Here is an 18,592-nt window from a genome sequence, read left to right as displayed (position 1 = left end):
GAGGAAAAATATTTAGAAATGTTACCAGGGAAATCAATTGAATAACGAGAGACGTATACTATTAATGAAGAAAAAATAATGTATGTATGTATGCTGGTACATTGTGACAAGTTGATGAAGGTGGAAAAGAAGTCACGGGTCTAGTTCCGAGTTCCTGAGTTTATTCCTGACCGGTTTTGCTCTATGCTTCTGAAGAAGCATAGAGCGAAACCGGTCAGGAATAAACTCAGGAACTCGGAACTAGACCCGTATGTATATATACATATATATATATATATATATATATATATATCTTCGTAAACTGAAACATGGAGCAGTAGTATAGTTATCACAAAAAAAAAAAAAAAAAAAATACAAGAACAATTGAAAGAATACTAAAGGCCGCAAACAGACTGGTCCCCAACCTGGCTGATAAGATATATGAGGACATATTGAAAAATATCGTATTATCCACATGGGTGGATCGAATAGAAGGATGGATGATAGTTATCGTTAGAACGAATAAAGGAATGCTTATCTTTGGAACGGATAAAGGAATAGAGAGGACAGAAAGTATTTGGTATGGGATAAGAAAAGGTTATCACAAAATGAAATATGACAGGCATAAAAGATGTTAGGATCATAAGTTTCCATATACGTGCTTCAGTTTGTGAAACATGCTAGAACAGTGGTTCCCAACCGTTGTGCCGCGGCACCAAAGAGTGTCGTGAGATCAACTGAAGGTGCCGCCAAAATTCAGGGCAAAAATAATTTACGTAATACTGACGTTCTGTCAGCCATTTTTTTTGTTCATTAAAGCAGCATCAGTGTAAAGATGAGTATTTTCATATTACCCATGGACAAAATTTTGTTACACTAATGTTGAATCAACAAAATACTGACAAACTAGAATTTAGATTTTCTAATAAGTGTGCCGGGGACTTCTGAAAGGCTTGGCAAAGGTGTCTCAAGCCAGAAAAGGTTGGTAACCACTGTGCTAGAAGAAATTACATTGGCCAGCAACGACATAATGTACACACACTATCTCTCGAGAACCACACTTTCCCTCGCTCTCTCATTACCCTTCTCTCTCTCACGGCGCTCGCGCGCGCACACACACACACACACACACACACACACACACTCGATCGTTATTACAGAGATCTGAATTTGAGTTTAGCACAGGGTTGAATATCTCAGCATCGCTGTACTGCGAACCGGTACCTCAACTCTGGTGGGCATGGTGTTGTGTGTGTACACAGTATACCCAAATATATGTTTTGCACGTGTTGCCTGAGTTATTGTAAGGCAACTTTGTAGTTATATCAGGTTTTATTAGAGAACGTAGTCTTACACAGAACCATTCAATAATTCATTTGACCATCCTAATCATCTTTATCATAATGATGATAATAGCATTATTTTCTGTGTATCATTGGAGAGAGTAATAACTGTCGGTCACGAGGCCAGCCAGTGATCCAAGACCGCGGTGAATCACACGCGTATATATTAGCCTTCTTGTTCTTTGTGTGAGTGAGATCGGGGTTGATGCATCCTTAACCGTCCCAGTGACTGCCCAAGGCCATCACACTGGGCTATTTTTACTCCGACTGATAGAGCGGATTTGTATTCCACAGTTTTCGGGAAGGAACCTGACATGCTGGAAGAGAATTTCTTTTTTCCAATATGTAAAATGTAAATTGTCGAGAGAAACAGTTTGCTATAGTGATTTTACGGCGGAAAAATGTGGTGGGTGGGACCGTCGATTAATCGGGGGTTGGAGGAAAAATATTTCAGTGTGATAACACCTTAATATAGCGTGAATGGTTTTATTTCAATATCACACTAACACATTTCTCACTTTATTGTATGTAAATTATTATTATTATTATTATTATTATTATTATTATTATTATTATTGTTATCATTATTATTGTTATTGTTATTATTATCATTGTTATTATTATTATTGTTGTTGTTGTTGTTCTATGGAATGGCTATTTTATGGTTAGGAGCTATTAAACAGAAATTTTAATGTTAAGTAACCGTGTTTGCGTGATTCTGGAATTTTATAGCCGCATATGTAAACAATCCTCCTTAGCATGGTGACTGCAGTGAGGAAAGGATTCACATAATTATCTAGGAAAGTCCATAGGAGAGTATTCTCACACTCCACGTCACGGGCAAGGCTTTCGTTTAAAAAGAAACTTAAGTAACCGTTAGATTCGTTAGTTATTACACTAATGATAGTTGATATTGTCATTGTTATAATTTTTTTCTTATATATTGTCACTGTTGTTAATGTTTTTAGTGTTCTTTAGTTGACTATTTCGGCCAGTTACATAATATAAAGACGCAAGTATACATGGTCGTTTCCAATTCTATTACAAGTGTGAACGAAAATGCAACCCAAACATTAACAGTTCACACTCAGTTCAAAGTTGTTTATATTGAATAATTTTAACTAATGGTGTAGCACAACGTTAATTGGGCACGCTCATCAATAACATCACAATACGTACTAAAGTTTGACCCCTGTACTGGCAAGGTTGCACAATACTTGTTGCATCACGGTATGTGAGCCGAGACAAGGCTGAGACACTTCCCTCCTCTCATTGGTTAGATGCTCCATTGGCTAGCCTCAGCGCATGCACGCACTCGATCAGAACAAAGAAGTGGGTTTGCTTTTGCGAAAGTAAATTGAACGTGTTTATTTAAAGACGTTAGAGGCAATGGTCCAAGGCTGGTAAAGGGAATGGATAAATAGGAGGAGAGATGTTGCGAGGTGATGCTTATTACGTATATTTTGTTTCTTTGATGGCAAAATACCCATTTACATTTTTGCGGAGTTATCCTTCACAGAAGAAACATTGCAGTGTAAAATTGTCGTTGTGTTGTACGCCTGGAAAGGCAGGGGAATTTTCTTGTGTGAAAATGAAGGGGATAATCATTTCCTTGGAAAAGCAGATTCTAAAGAGAGGAACTAGCAAAATAAAGTAATTTTGAAGATTCGCACATGAATGACCAGTGGTTGATTTAAATTCAGGTGACATAAAGGAACTATCCAATGAACGTTAAAATGTCGACATTTTAGTCAGCATAATAATCTGTGTACATACTCAGTTTGTTTACAGCGTTCATACACTTCACTTTGCCAGAATATGCAATATAATCTGACTGTTGCGAGAATGTTGGATATAGTTGCTTGGATAGCGAATTACGGGATATTTTGAGAACTGAAACCATCGTTTTCTTTTAAATATACGATGCGATGTCTGGCCAAAATTTGAAAATGTCTTCTGGAGTTTTCCACAAGACTTGTCTTAATTTTGTAGATTTTTTTTAAAGTAGTAACTGCTAGAAAGACTGTTTTAACGGGAAAATAGAATGGAAGAGGCAAGAGAGGAAGACTACAGTAGAAATGTGTAGAACAGTGAAGTGAGAGTGAAACGCCGGTTACCAGTGATAAAAGGTAGCGATTGGCGTTCATGCTGGCAGGCGGCCAATTGCATACGACACCTCGTAAGGTAAGATGTACAGCCTTTATCTAAAATGTCCTAGAAGAGATATGACAGATTAAGTGCAAAATTAAGCACTGCCACTATACGTTTCAAAGCTGCACCTATCAAAATATGAAAGATATGTGTTGTATTTCCTTTTGTAAAAAATATAAAAAATAAAAATATATCATGCTTTGATAACAAACCTGCATATTGATATTCACAATGCGGGAGAATTTCAGATGACCATAAACATTGTTGTTGTTTTTGTTATTATTATTATTATTATTATTATTATTATTATATTATTATTATTATATTATTATTATTATATTATTATTATATTATTATTATTATTGTATTATTATTATTATATTATTATAATTATTATATTGTTATTATTATTATATTATTATTATTATTATATTATTATTTTATTATTATTATTATTATATTATTATTATTATTTTATTATTATTATATATTATTATTATATTATTATTATATTATTATTATATTATTATTATATTATTATATTATTATTATATTATTATTATATTATTATTATATTATTATTATTATTATTCGCTAGTGAAACTAAGAATCTGTCACATTGGCCCGAGCGACCGTCTGGGATCTTACTAATCCTTTCATTTAAATGGTGCAGTTTATTTATTTTGTTTTAGGAAGCTCTATATTATTTTATTCAGCTGAAGCAGGTACCAAAAACGTATCACACCTTGTTAACTCTCCCATTGCACTATCAGTAAGGTAAGTAATCTCAATACAGATGGGGTTAACTGAGTCAGCTACTGAATGGGTACCATGCAACAGAATATGGTAATAGACAGAAGAGAATAAGTATCCTTGGGTATAGAATCTAACTTTATTAACTTAAATATTATTTATTTACCATCTTGTCGGCAGTAACAGATACCTCTATTTTTGGTTGACAGTGCACTTTTTTGAATGAGCAGATTATGAAAGATAAATTTACATAAAATGTGCAGCACCAGTTATGAACAATTAGGCGCAGAGATAACGAATCCATTACACATACATGAAGACTCGTAAAATGCCAGCTTAGGTTTGGTGCTTCCACACCTCAGTATCACGGTCAGGTCAGATTTTCCCACTTTCATCTAGCACTTCGGTAAAGTGTGTATAATGATTCGTTATCTGTACACCCAATTATTATTATTTCATTATTGGTGCTGCACATTTGACGAATATTCATAATCTGTGATTCGTGAAATGTGCTGGACAATATCAGACAAAAGAAATATTTGTATAAATGTCAAAGGGGAGGTTTAAATAGAAGTTCAAAGTGATCGTGAATATTTGTCTCCTGTCATAAACTTATACTACATGACTCGGGGCTGTAGAGGTGTCATACTTTTGTAGGAAGGTGAAGGAAGAGGAAGATGGACGTGTAGGAAGGACTGTGAGGATTTCGTCACTGATAACTGACACCAATATCACACCGAAGAGAGCAAAGGAGATAGCAGGGTAGCATATGTGAGTTTAGTAGTTTAAAAATATCAGTAATCTTTGAGTGGATATTTGTGTAATCACAAAAGAATGCTTACCAGTTGAGTCCGTAGAATTGCCACTGAAGTCACTAAACTATCAACTCCATAAAATATGCAATTCATGTTCAATTGTATGATAATTATTTTAACTATAGTAAACTCAAAAAGGCTTTTGGATAGAACAAGGAATAGGATGATTGAAACATAAACAGGCCCAAAAGGTACTCGTAAAAATGCACTTGTTTGAACAAGTGCATTTGGCGACTAGTTTTGAATATAAGTACAGACGCGCTGTCTGTGGAATGCATTTATGATGTTAGTGAAATGACAAGAAAAGAAAGTTTTCATCGGAGCTGAATAAATATTTATTGCGTCAACTTGAATAAAAAAATAAATAAATGGGCAACCACCATTATGCCTTTTCTTAACAGCATTTTCTTATAATTGAATTTGACAAAAGAAAATGCTTGTTCCATTGCGATCCGAAAGAGTTTAATAATGTGATAGTGCCCAATTAACCAACTAAGCATTCTAATAAAAACCATATGTTAAATGCTAACCGAAAATGCCATTCGCATTTGTAAATGATATGGCTCGAATAATGTGTGACCTTTGCTAGTAAAACACTCGTAGGTATTCTTCATTCACAGGTTCCTCATTACAGGCTTTCCCACGCAGCTTGCATATTATCTTTGCATTCACACATTGAAAACATTTTTGCGCCCTCTTATTTTAGCGGTATAGTTGTGTTTAATGTTTATTTGCACATGTGTTTTTCCCCCATGTAATGAATTGTCTTCACCCTATTTGATCAGCGATTATGCCGTCTAATTGTATTCTGTCACACACACGGATTTTCTTATTGAGACGATCTTTTCCTTACAACAGTCATCGTTTTTATTAGACCATTTCTGTAACTAGACGTTGTCTTTAAATAGTTATCTCCAGTGAAAGTTACGTATATCATTCTCATTTACAAACATCAATAACAACGCTGGAGGATTTGGCTTGCAAAATGTATTTGTCAACGACGCTTGTACTCGTAACCTACCAGCAGACTTTTTATTCATTCTTATGCTACGATTGACGCCATAAAAATGTCACCACAATGACGCTACTTATGTATATCATTAACTTCCAATGAAACCCCATAAGTATTCAGAGAACAACCTTCCAGTGACCACCTAAAACACAGTGCCCTACTGACTCACCATTCACCAACGCCAGATAATGCGATGTTGCCGCTTCTGCAACCTTGCTTACTCAGCACTAAATCACAATCACCGCGACTTGGTAGTCATGTCACTTATCAGCATGGCTTACCATAACTGTTTTGAACTTTGTATGACCTGGGTAACACCGGTAAGGGAGATACAGCCAAGGAATTGGTTTATACGTGTATTTATCCTGCGTGTGTTGAGAGTAAACGATGGAAGTCTTCAAACTTCGGGCTGAAAAGGGTCTCGGTCTGTTCAAATCCCATTATCCTGTTCGGGCAATATTTTGGCCCCATACCCGGACATAACTGCCTGGCGTTTGTCACAACACATTTAAACAACACGGCAGCATTAACATGTTAGAAGGAGCAACCACATTCTATAGGTAGATGACAACAGCCTTAATGAAGTGGAAATGGGTAGTTGTCTGTTACATTAGGGAGATGACATTGATTATCGTAGAGTGTGTATTGAAAAAAGGGAAGTGACATTAATTATCGTGGTGTGTATGGAAAAAAGACGATATCAAATTACTTCAGGTCACCCAATTATTGCTCTACTCCCTAATTCTTGTTCTTAGTACGGCAGTGTTTTGAATCGTAGCGTATGTGAAAAGAGGTATTATGCCTGTCTACTATTCATGGCTGGCTGAGGAGTAATATGATACTGCAGCGTGTAATATAAAGGCTCGCGTCTTCTTCCCGCGCTTTCCATGTCGCAACATGTCGGGCGACTCTGGCTGTGATCACGCTTCGCTCATTGTAGCCTAGCAACGCGTGTATCATCAATCCAAAACAACTCGCTCAGCATCCCAATGGTGCTGCGGCGTTCTTTATTTGTTATAGATAGATAAGTGGATCACGTGTTTCTGGGAGTGGTTAGATGAATGGTGTAAATTGTCGTTTCAAACAATTGAAGTATGCAAGTGGTTTCGAGTCGGTATTCTTTGGAGTTTACTTACCCGCAGGGCACGACCGCTGGTCCAGTACTACAGGTTCTTTAGGGTCCGTTTCCTCTACCGTGGCGTGCCTGTACTTTTTAATTTAAAATATATATTTGACTTTCTTTTTTGGTTATTTAAAGTCATATGAATTACTTTAGTTATGAACATTGGGCTTTATTTCATGTTCAGAATTGAGTAAGCTGAACTCCATTGGCTCCTGATACAACGATACATTTCTGTAAATATTTGGGAGTTCTGGTTTTTGTGTGAAGGAAAGGTCATAAAAGATTCAAGTAGCCGAACTATTCAAACGTAATTGACTTATTTATATTTAGTGCACACTAACACACATAGATCGGTCATATATGAGCTCTGAGCTTTCTTCCGGGAGGGTAATAGCTGTCGATCACGAGTCCAACACATGATCAAAAACCATGGTGAAACACACACACACACACACACACAGTATTTGAGTGAATGAAAGATTTCCTGAAAGGCAGGTACATGATGACTGTTAGAGTGCAAGGGATAAGCTATCAAGTTGGAGGCCAGAGATTAGTGGAGTCCCACAGCGGGCGGTATTAGCACACGTGATGCCCCTTATCTACCTTATAGGGCTGCCACAATAGAGCCCGTCCTGCCAAAATTACCAGGACGTGATGAAGACCGGCATGGACGCTGTGTGGACAGCATGGACGTGGATGATTCTTTATTCTGCTCAAAATGTACATAGCGAGAGCGTAGAAGATTTAGGACGGGGGTGACATTGCTGACATGGTGAAAGGTACAATCTACGATAACATGTATGCAGGCGATGCGATCATGAGATAAGTGAGATGTGGACGATTTTAAGTTATTGGGAAAATAGCATATATGCGTAAAGGCAATAGTGGGTAATGTAATTCAATCCCAGAAAATGCAAAGTATTGGAAACACGAAATAACTCAAAAACACCTAAAGGACAACCTGTCCACATATTAACATGCCAGTAGGATTGTGGAAGAGATATACATGTTGCTGATGGTAAAACTAGCTTTCCACTACATGGATGAAGTTACAAAAATAATCGGTGAATAATCCGCCATAGATTAGAATATAGTCCTCCCACAAAGTGATAAAAATACTTTCAAACTCAAGAGAAAATTCTAAGAACAGCGACCGAAATAATTCTCAGCTTTGCAAATTAGCTTTAAGAAGCCAGTCTTGATGCAGTGCACTTCCCACTGAGAAAGGAAAGCAGAGTTGATTTGTGTTTTTCAGATCTCCGAAGAGGGTGGACAAATCAGAACGGGAGACCTTGGTTTGTAATGGGGTGGTATCACGAGGCTATAGGAAACAAACTGAGAAAAAGAAGAAATGCAGTTTTCCATGTCATTGCGAAAACTCTTGGAATACCCTAAATGATGAGTGCCAAGCAGGAACTATACATGAAAATAAAGCTAGCTATCATGATTAGAGACGGAGACGGAATCCTGTATTGTGCATTTAGGTAAATGCGTGCACACACACACACACACACACACACACACACACACACACACACACACACACACACACACACACACACACACACCAATAAAAAAAATGTCCCTCAGAGTGAAGTATATCTTGCAGTGCTGTGATGCCTTTCAATCCAGAGAGGTACCAAACTCAAGACCACTAACAAGAGAGTTCTACACTACTACACCAGCAAGTCTGTGTGTGTGCGCGTGCATGCGCACACGTACAATATCATTATGGGCTAAATACTCTGGTTGAGTCGTTTACATGTACAGTGCATCATTTCATGAGCCGACCGCAGACGTGGAGTCCACTGGTTTCAGATTACAACAAAGCATGGGCCGAGGTTCCTCAGGTCCTTCCCTTGACAACGGGTGGGGGTGGGTTCTACGGGGGGAGTGTGTGTGTGTGTGGGGGGGGGGGTTGCCCTAGGGAAAGGGTAAAAAAAGGGACCAGGGTTGGGGAGGAAGGAATAGGAAGAAGACGGAGTAGACGAGGAGGGTAATCAGGTTTTATGTTATTTGTGTATTTGCATTTTGGGGGAGGGAGTTCAAGTCTTCATTGGATATTGAAGTTTCTCAAACTCTTCAACCATTGTGTATATTCATAGTGGACACTCTTTTTTCCTGAGTGTTCAAGAGAGAGTAAAGGGAATTAACAAGTTCATGTGTAGTTCTTTTTCATGGAAGTAATAGGGAGAGCGTTCTCGAGTAGGGAGAAGGAAGAGGGAGGGAGGGGGTAGGAGTTAGTAGGCGGGGAGAGGGGGCTAGGGGTAGTAGAGAGGATGGGTGAGAGGCGAGGCGCACAGTAGATAAAGTTACCATTACCATGTGGCGTGGAGGTTGGTTGGATACGGCGGTTGTTGTGGTTGTGACGACGGTTTGTTCTCTATGGTTTTGCTATGCATTGTACCTATTTGGTAATTATATTATTCACAATTGCACATTATTGTTTGTAAACAAAAGTCACATAGAAGACGAAATAGATCCATTGTTGCCTGTGCATTGGCAACGAAACTAGTTGGTATTTGAAGTGCCTCTTATTTTATTTTGTATTTTTATTGTCTTATTAGTTTCAGTGAACAATGGCAAGGTTTCGGAAAATACCTACAGCATCATTCATCTACCGGGATTTCGGTATCTGTTTATTCCAGTCAATTTCACACGACTTCGTCTAACTGCATGATAGGTACTTTTTCCTTGACAGCTAAATTCCTAATCCCTTTCGCATCGAAGGATACGAGTTTATTCTAGTTAACGCTACACTGTGCTTTCCCCGGGATCAAAGGAAATGGTACACAAAAATAATGTCCTGGTATTGTCTCAGGAAGCGATGGGGAGAGATCATGGATTATGTAACCAATTCCATCCCCTACTGGGTGGCACCTTTCCAAATCGTATGGCACCTGGCACCCTCTGGCTGGTGACAGGTTATTATGTTCATATCCGTGGCACCCAATTCTCTCCGTGACAAAAGGATTACATTCGATTATGGACAAAAAATATTTCAAACCCATTGCGTACAAGGACCAACCTTTGTTCAATGCTGCCTCTGTGTGTGTGTGTTCGTGCGTATAGTGTGTTATGTGTGTATCCTCATGCTGTTCAAAAAATGGTGAATTATTTAATTATGATAAAAAACGAATCCAAGAACACGTGCCGCCGAGCACAGTTCACACCGGGCTCCCCCTCAGAAGTAAAACGAGAGAGGGAGAGATAGGAAGGAAGGGAGATACACAAGGACAGGATAATTACACGACTAGTTTGATCTTGTTGGCGTGCGCCTTGCTTGCAGCAAGAAGACTGGCGTTACCTGAGCACAAAAAATGTAGGATGGACAAGACAGACGTGTAGAAGTACCTAAAATGGGATTAAAATAGTTTAAGAAATATTGCGTGCGTAGACACCCATAAAGAATTGTAAATTATTTTTACTTTGTATTACTTTATTCTATTTCATTTAGTTTTAATTTTTCATTGTACTTCACAATTTTATTTTACTGTATTTGCTTTGTTAATTGTGTGTTACTACGTTTGTTTAGTTTAGGGCGAGCAGTTTCCTTACAACATGGAAGTACTGGTGAAAATTGTAATAATTATGGGAATCGGGCATCATTCCCCCCCCCCCTCCCACTGGATCATGGGTCATGTATTATCCATCATATAAGAATGGAGGAAACTGCAAGAGACCATAAGGCCTATGTTAGGCAGTCTCATGTCCCTACCACTCATCCCTATCCATAAAATTATCCTCTCTTAGAATAACCAGTTGTTTTAACGCTTACTACACGGCCACTAAGTCGTTAACCACTCTGTTGGTAAATACTTTAAAAGGATCCCCCCCCTCCCCACACACACACATGAAAGTCTTCACTTCCACTTGCTTCCCACCCCACGGTCTTACAATTGAAGTCTCGCCAAGATTGTATTGTCACATTATTCGTTTTCTGTGTGGGGAGAAGTGTACTTTCATGGTATCTACCCCCACATAAGAACATAAAAATGAAGGAGACTGCAAGTTACCATAAGGTCTACAATAGGCAGTCCCATGCCCATTACCACTTATTATCCCCACCCATAACGCCGTTTAACCTTTTAGAACAGCTGATAGTTTCTGATCTTTGTATATGGTCTCGTCTCCAGACAGTTTATCAACCTCTCACAAGTAGGAAGTTGGTATTCATCGGCAGTTTGCTGTTCCTTGAACTCAAAATATTATGTTTATTTGCTATTATGCAATTTTAAACGGTTCCATTATAAATCGCTTGCCTATTTTATTTCTTTGTTTCCTCTACTGCCTTGGTCTCATCTCTTGTTTGATACCATTTCCTCAGCTTCTGATGTGAAACTCTTAAGAAAAATGTCTTGCTTCTTTCGCGCAATTCTTTTATTATTTCTTTCTATTGATAAGCTTCCTTGTTTTAATTCGTTTTTCCTTAGTTGCGTCTCTATCAGAACCAGTCTTGACTTTTTCCTTAACTGCTAGTTTCCACGCCCTATTAATTACCTCATATTAATAATATCATATTTGCCTGACCCAAACACATGTGGTCATAATTTGTGAATCCATTCTTCAAAAAAAATCTTCACTCATTCCATACGACTTCACCTCCAATACTATATATATATATATATTATATATATATATATATATATATATATATATATATATTCTTCATTTTATTGTGTATCTCGCCCAAAGCTTTCTTCAGTGTGCGTGTGATGCGTTCGTACATGCGTGCTCGCTGGATTGGATATAGTTTCTTTAACCAACGTTTCTATCTGGAACAAAATTACTTCTGTGAGGTAGAAGTAGTAAAGGAGAGGAGTAAAAAGTAGTGACAGCTTATGCTAGAACTGAAAAACCTTCTTCTTGGAGTGGACATTTGTCTTCAGTCATGAATGCTGCGATATTCTGGTCCTTATGTGCATTTAAGCTCTGAGGTATTTGATTTATATGTTGTCACTCTTACAGAACTAGGGTGCTCTTTATTGCATTAATCTAGTTTTGAAGTCTGTATTATGATGCTCATTACTAATGACGCAAAATGTTAATTCATAAATGAACTTCTCTTGTGAAATCATTGGGTGTAAATTGTTACTACAGTCGTTTATGCTAACTGCCGCCAGGCGATTTTTTTTCCGCTAAGAAAAGCACCCTCTACAACGTCTCGTGATCGATATTCCGTTGCGTGTATTCGTCTTATCCCGTCAGACAATTTTATTCATGGTTGAAAAATTTCAGAGCGAAAGGTTTCTACCAGATAAAATGGCCAGGTGTTGGAACATAAAACGTCCCAAAGAACAAGACGGTGGCTGACGTACGAAGTGTTTTTGTGCTTGTGTGCGTATAAGCGCGTATATTGTTGGATGTTTGTGCTAAATATATGAACAATCATTGCATGTCTAGATATATTTACAATTCACATGTACTAATCAGTAATTATAGAGTAAAGTTTGTAATGTAAATGACTTGTAGCCGTAAATATTGATGACAACAAAGTAAATGTTTTTTAAATCAAACCAAATTCACACAGTACACGCTTTAAAAGTATTGTTTGAAATATGCTGTTAAAGTGCATAGTATATTATAGTTTTCAAACTTAACTGATTAAGATTTTGATGTGTTATACGATGAATATGACATAGGAGCCCAAGAAAACACCGGAAAATTTTCGACTACAACACAGCGTTGTCAAATTTCAAAGAAATAAAATTAGTATTTGATGTGTTTTACGAAATGTAACGTTGTTTTATAGATGTTTTAGAATAAGTATTACATATTTGCTTTACTCGATACGGAATTGTTACTGCATCAAAATGAGAGTATGAAATGAAGATATGGCAGCAATGCATGACGATTACAACTTGCCATATCAAATTTTAAAGAAATAAAATTAGTATTTAATGTGTTTTATGAAATGTGAAGTTACTACATAAATATTTAAGAGTGGATGTTACACATTTCCTTTACTCGATACGGAGTTGTTAGTGCAAAAAATATGGTGTGAAATGAAGATGTGGCACATGCATCCAGCAAAAATCCACTCGGTAGACGTTCTGTAGTTGTATTAAGACGGTTGAAAGGGATAGACGTGCACATCGGCTGGGAAACATTTTATTTTTAATTGCGTTGGCAAGCAGGTGAGTGTGCTTTGATACAAAAAGTACATAAATTAACCAGAAAGTTGTGTTTATTAAGAACGTTAATTGAATTGAAATGTGGAACAAGATTTCAACATCCAAGACAATCCATGTGGGTTGGTGGGACGGTAAGGCAAGCCTTCAAGTTACAAGTATTTTGACATTAGATGATTAGTTCCAATTGCACTATTTATTATGGAGGCAGGGGATATATGGGTGATGTTTTCGTTAAAAAAAGATTTTTTTAAGGTGATCTGACGATCAATAATGCCAGACTACTTGTCAGCTTTCAACGTAGGAACTTGTACCCTCTAAAGGTTCAGACGATATAACCTGCAAATAATAACAATAATAATGATTAGAGATTGCAGTGTTTAGTGATACTGTCAAAAACAATTACAATTTCAAATAGATTTGCACATAGAAATTTCGTCAGGTTGTTTTGAGGGAGTAGTCTGCAACGTTGCCATAGTTGCTAGCTCAAGAAGTTTACATGCAATGGCGTATATTAAATATTTGTCACTGGTTCCTGCATGTACTGTGTGTAAAGTCGTATTCTCTAAGATGTCTTTTAGTGTGAGATTAAGCGGCAAAATCGTGTGTGGAATAGTGATTTTTACAAATATTGGCATAGTGTGCATTCATTGCGCGGGTAAAGTTCGCATAGGCATCTATTTTATCATATTGTACAAGGTTTGTATTATAAACTGACCCAAAATTTTAAAATCTGTTTTATTTTTATTTTTTACCGAGTCGCACTTGATGTCAAACCTATAATACATTGATGCTGTCGTGCTATTTAGTTTATTAAACCTATTCCTAAGTTTATGACCTTGAGCTAAGATAGCCAGCCCTCGTAGCAAAACAATGTTGCATGGAGGAACTACTGTTTATGAAATACCAGTGTTGGAGTTGCCTAGAATATTACATTTGTTATATCGCGTTTATGATTTGAACTCTACGTCTGGCAAAAGTAAGAACTATTTTCGAGGACCGTTATGTTAGCCTCTGAAAATTTTCACTCGCATTGCCACTGTACAGGGACGAAAATGAGTATGCATGTAAACTGTCTGGGAGAAATCCGGCATAATATCCAGGTAAATAGAAACCCCTGTTCACCCCGGGAGATTTTTATTACTAAGACAATTGGAGGTTTCGAAAGAAAGACCGACATTACTGAATAGAGCATAGGAATGTGCACCTACTACGTGTGGGGTTGGAGAGAGTTACAGAGTAACGTCCATTGTTGATTGTGGTTGAACCTCTTCCCCGAAGGATACAACAGACTGGGCCACTGGGGGTACCTAGGCGGCCAGAGTAGATAGCGCCACACGTTATGGTAGGTTACAATTTTTTATTGTTATTAGCATACGTCAAGGTAGATGAATAGTGTCTTCAAGCCTGAATCAAATTGTTGAGCTAGAAAACTTGAGCAAGATCTTAAGCAATGTTATTAGTGACTAAATCTCTTATTGCTGCGTACAAGTTGTTTTCTGTTGGCGTAATTAGAAGCGAGAGGAGTATGGGAGTTCGAATTCCATACTCCCCTCGGATTCTCAGCTGTGACACCTGCCCCACAGTTCAAGTGCACGGGCATGGGTGACTGGTTCGGCTGCTACTACCACTTGGCGTACGATAGTCACCCCCCCCCCACACACACACCACCAACCACATGTACACAGCTGTAAAGTAACGCATAATTATACCATGTGCAGCACGTCATACTTGACAGGTTTGTGAAACTATTTTATTGTCCAGTGGATTCCCACACCCTGAGAAAGGCAGATCAGGTGAATAGTGGTAGGATGGAGTGCACTGTGCTCCAGTTTTAGGGTGGGGGATTTAGGCCTGGATTGGATGGCTGAGGGGTAGTGGGGGGGGATGGGACGGGCGGTTCTGACCTGCGTTGCCTAGCAGCAGTGGTTCAGGTCACATGAGTCAGGTCAGGTCAGGTCGGCGATGGTGGGAAGAAAAGGGGCTGGTGGGTTGTGAACTACCCGTGGTTGGGTTGTAAACTCATATCGGTATGAAACTTGTCACTTGTAGTTCTCTCTCTTTCTATGTGTCCCGATACTTTTGGCTATGACCTAACAAATGAAGGGGAAACGTTTGTCTGCGGACAGTGGAATGTATTCGCATCAGACTGAAGTTGCCAGGTGCGACAGTTTGTAGGCTTCTGTAAATTGAAAGCAACGATGCTGTGGTCGTAGACATTTTTAGGCCAGAACGGCCGAAGCGTTGCGTTTTTACGGACAGATCAAGTGGCAGCCTTCAATGGTCACGGCTGCGGGACAGGAATGATTTGCAAGTTTTCCGCCATCTTGTGCGTGTAGCCAGGGCGACCATGGCGTGCAACAAGCAAGCATGGAATTCGCATACATCTTCATGTAGCTTGTATTAATATTTATTAGTTCATTCTATTTTTTTTTTTTTTTTTTTTTGCCTTGCCTTCGGTAACATTTCTGTAAATTACACATGCCATGCAGTTGAATTTGTCATTGGACTGGGGTTGTCATTCTCGCTTTGAATTGTAAGGTTGATGTGGGTGAGAAGGCTGGGTTTAAATGTCAAGTGTTAGAACCCACTCCTCCAGCACACGGGCTAATAGACGGCTGATTATAAGGGCCGCAAAAGTTGCAGTAAGAACTCAGGGCTGACAACCTTACCGGGTGAGACGTGTGGAGCCGCGTTATTAACGGCAGGCCTGTCAGGGTTTTTCTTTTGTATAACTAAAATGTGTCTTTGGAATTTTGTTCTTTGCTATGGTTGTTACGATACCTGTTTTTTCAGATAAGGGTGGAGGTGGCATATTTTTTAATAAACTAATTTATGAAGTGTAGGTTACATAACCTCGTTCTGGCATAATTTATTCTGGGATATTTAACCATGTATAATGGAATAATGCGGGGTGCTCGTGGATCGAAAATTGGTCTGCTATTGTATTACTGCTTTCCCCCCGTGAAGCTCGCTGGCTCTGACCAGCGATTCTATTTATCAGTCCCACTTACACGCAGTCTCATCCACACGAGGTTATTAGGGTGGATGAATGCTATTTGATAGAATAGATGTGACGTAGGATGCTTTAGATGTTCTGGTGGCAGCAGGAATCCCACTTCTTGATTGAAAGTCATCGACCACTTGGATGATCCATAACGCTGTTTAGTTTTCGTCAAAGTTACTTGTATGATTTTAGACTTTAACGAATGTGAGCGTTGAAACTATCGGTTGTTTTAAGAAGAGGTTAGACAACTTTATGGATGAGGATGGTAGGTAGTAGTTTCTTCTGATTTTTTGCGGTCTCCTTTCTTGTGATGGTAGACCGAGGAACCTAGGCAGACGCCACTTTGAGGAAGGTTATATGACGTCACATCTCGACCCTTTTTCGAGCAAGCGGGACCACGCGGGCGAGGGAGCGGTGGGTCCGTATAATCGTTGTGATGTTTTGTTCACAGCAAGATTGGTTGGGGGTGGAACTCTGTTGTTTAGAGTAAGGATTTTACTACAACTAACATTTTATTTAGTGGCGCCCTGGAGGTTTTGATGGTCACGTTGATGGAAGTTTAGGAACTGGCGTAGTGGCGTGCTGTTGCCAAGGGCAATGGAGTTGAAGAAAATTGGTGTTGGGGACGGGTGAGGGAAGTGGAAGGTAGAGTACTGTGCACCGAAACTAAATGTTGCCATTCATGTATCCTCGGTGAAGATAAACAGCACGTTTGTCCTTAAACTACAGGAAACCCAGTGTATAGCAAACTACACGTGAGCACATTTCGTTGACAGCTGTAGTTGTCTTCAGGGATCTTGGCCAGACTTCCTTGTAGCAGATTGTAAAGAGGAATTAATTAGGTGCAAGAGTTTTCTGCCCATGCCGAAGCATGCAGTCGTTATGAGTATACTGTTGAAACTATAGAACTAGTCACTAGGACAAGCGTGTTTTTTGTGGCTTCAGATGAGCGCGCGCGTTGCAGAAGGCTTCCTCAGTGGCTGAGATTATCATTATTATTATTTTACTACTGCTGATGCTTTTAGTATAATTACTATTACTACTGCAACTAAACAGGAAATGTATGCTGTCTAACAGACATGGATGGTGCAGAGATGAGGGCAGGGGGTTTGGTTCGTTGGGGCCGTCAGGTGCATTGAGGGTTGTTTTGGATGGTGTTGGCTGCAGACTGTTAACCCAACACGGAAGGGTGGAGCTAATTTAACATCTGACTTGTTGTCATGTTACTAAGTTTGGCCAGCGGGCGTCGGGACGACTGCCAATGCTGCGTCTACTGTTTACGGCAAGCCCAGTGTGTGTGTGAGTGGGGGGGGGGTTAAGCTTGCGTTTTCTGTCAGGGTTGCAGGTTGCAGGCGTTCTTGTGAAGGTTATGTACTTGGAGTTGTTGAGGGGCGCTCTTGCCTGCGTTTACCAATACTCGTTAAAAAGGATGGGTGTGTTTGTGTCCACCGGGCCTGTTGTTCAGGGAAAGTTGTGCTAGCTGGAGAATTGACGTTATATGTACGTTTCTTTTGCTGGACTTTAGCTTAGATTATCATCTCTGAGTTTTTTAACTTGTATAAAAATGCCGGATTTCTATGTTGGTTTGTTCGGTTATTTTTCAACGTAGGTTATCATGTACGCGCTGCTTGTTTGAAGCGAGCGAACTTGGTGATGACGTCACTCGAGATTGATATTCCGTCACTCGACGTTTACTTGCGCGGTTTGGGACAATGTAGCTCAATCGAGATTATAAATTTGATCTGAAAGGTTGGATTATGTCAGTGGCGATCGTTGCTTAAATGTTAGTCTGGCTCTTTCCATGGTGCAACCCTGGGTGCCGTTACGAAGTACGAAATGACCCGGAGGTTGGTCCGACGTTGCCACATCTCATGACCTGCGTTTATGCACTAAATATTTAAGGATTTTGGTAACATCCGTATCTATCAAAGTCACTCGCCATTCTTTTGCCATTGGGAAATTTCCACTCGTATAAGAATACTGGTGATTGAACTGTATGTTTCATGAACATCCCTACGGACCAGTGGAGATTGATTTCAACTCCAAAATAATTCTGGTCACAGAATCACTTTCCCACAGTTTTGGTACCTGCGTATCATGATCATCGCCGCCGCTGCACATGGATATTAGAGATTTGACTTGCCGTAATGGTTGACGTTTGTATCCTTGTCGAGTTGCACCTGCATCATTTGTATGTTTGTCTGTATTCCGGCCTCGTACTGTGCGCGCGAGAGGTATTTGATAACCATGGCCTTAGATCACGTGTTGGACTGGTGAT

General features: G+C 39.1%; 1 protein-coding gene across 6 annotated transcripts in view; it reads left to right on the top strand.

Moving 5' to 3' along the window:
• Positions 1-18,592, top strand: part of LOC143040277 (cellular tumor antigen p53-like) — a 43,940-nt gene that overhangs the window by 13,804 nt on the left and 11,544 nt on the right. The window contains exon 1 of one of the 6 annotated variants that reach the window (XM_076211100.1): positions 13,207-13,313. The exons of 4 other annotated variants lie outside the window; for them this stretch is intronic. The gene's annotated coding sequence lies outside the window, so the exon portion shown is untranslated. Of the gene's footprint in view, positions 1-13,206; positions 13,314-14,631; positions 14,653-18,592 lie in introns of those variants that run through there. One more of the 6 variants, XM_076211103.1, reaches the window with a different exon arrangement.

This window comes from Oratosquilla oratoria, chromosome 28, assembly GCF_046742065.1.
Source record: "Oratosquilla oratoria isolate Oo_2021 chromosome 28, ASM4674206v1, whole genome shotgun sequence".
Lineage (NCBI taxonomy): Eukaryota > Metazoa > Arthropoda > Malacostraca > Stomatopoda > Squillidae > Oratosquilla > Oratosquilla oratoria.
The sequence above is the reverse complement of the archived record's forward strand: the minus strand, read 5'-3'. Positions and strand labels throughout refer to the sequence as shown.